The sequence below is a fragment of the Phyllostomus discolor genome, chromosome 1, assembly GCF_004126475.2.
Source record: "Phyllostomus discolor isolate MPI-MPIP mPhyDis1 chromosome 1, mPhyDis1.pri.v3, whole genome shotgun sequence".
Classification (NCBI taxonomy): domain Eukaryota; kingdom Metazoa; phylum Chordata; class Mammalia; order Chiroptera; family Phyllostomidae; genus Phyllostomus; species Phyllostomus discolor.
In genome coordinates, this window is record NC_040903.2 from 59900154 (window position 1) to 59901567 (window position 1414).

Below are 1414 nucleotides of genomic sequence, written 5' to 3' on the forward strand. Positions count from 1 at the left end.
TTTTTCTCCATTATAATGAGTCATGACTCTTCACAGAAATGGCTGAATTTAGGTCTGGGGCAGGTAGGTACAAGAAAAGCCTGGAAAATCTCCTGATGTCAGATGTTAAGGAGATGTGCAACATGATAGACAGGGAGAGTGTCACAAATCACATGGGCCAGGAGGTGGCTTGCAGGGGGGTCCACTGGCCAAACCTGGGAAAACCTGGACACCACAATAATCAAATATGGTAGCAAATTTTAAATCATTGAAAAAATAGATATTCCTGTGTTCATACCTGTGACAAAGATACAAGCAACTGGAAGGAATAAAAAGAGTTCCTGCTTAAAATAGAATACTAAGTGCCAAATGGTAAATGGAAAGAAAGTCCTAGAGTTGGAAAATAACCATTTGCAAACATCATAGTAAAGACCAGTTCAGCAGAAATCATGAATGGACACTGAATCCAGATAGAAATTTTGATGAGGAGCAGAATATTTGCATAAATGTCAAGTATCTCCCCACAGAGTGCATATATATCTATATAATAGATATACAAATATATAAAGAGATATATAACAGATGCATAAAGAGATATATATGAGAGCAAGAGAGATAAAGCAAATAGATAAATTGTTTATAGTAGGTGAATCTGGGTAAATAGTATATAGATATTTTTGGTTATACTCTTATTCATGCAAGTTATCTATGTTTGAAATAATTTCCAAATAAAAAGTTTAAAAGTAGAAAAAAACACAAAAACCTGGAAGTCGCCCTTCATCCCCAGCTCCTCTTCCCCGGAGTGGGTTGGTGTTAACAGTTCCATTTGTATGTTTCTGGATGATTTCTACACATTATTTTATTGTGGCTAAGTATACATAACATTTACAATGTTAACCATTTTTAAGTGCAGACCTCCACGCATTAGGCACATAAACAGTGGAATGCTCCTGAACTTGCATGTTGTCCTTGTGCAGGGCCCATGTCGATCTTCTCGGCAGTGCCCCAATTTCAGCATGTGTGCTGCCAGAGCAAGCACTCGGTGAGTTTAAAAGTATATATTCCAATACTATCAATGTAATCATACTGTAAAAAATAAGAAAGGAAAAAAAAAGTGAAGGTGCAAGACAGACTTCCCTGGCAAAACAAAGACGAAAAGTTCGGTGACCAGTGGAACCACAGGCATGTCTAAGAAAGCTCTTCAAGCAGAAGGAAAATAAGAACAAGTAGAAATTTTAACCTACACAAAGGAATAGAAAATGCCAGAAATGGGAAATATAAAAACACTCTCTCTAATTTCATTTCTTTAGAAGATACTTGACTATTTTAATCAAATACAATAAATTACGTGGGGGTTATAATATGTGTAGAAGTAAAATATACAACAATTACAAAAGGGACAAGGGGAGGAAAGTGAAGGTATGAGTGAGGGAAT

At 36.1% G+C, this 1414-nt stretch overlaps 1 non-coding gene across 1 annotated transcript; it reads right to left on the reverse strand.

Annotated features, from left to right (window-relative positions):
• Positions 1-911: 911 nt before the first annotated feature.
• On the reverse strand, positions 912-1018 carry LOC114493620. Its single transcript, XR_003684244.1, has one exon. It is a non-coding gene; the product is annotated as a U6 spliceosomal RNA (small nuclear RNA).
• Between the last annotated feature and the right edge of the window lie 396 nt (positions 1019-1414).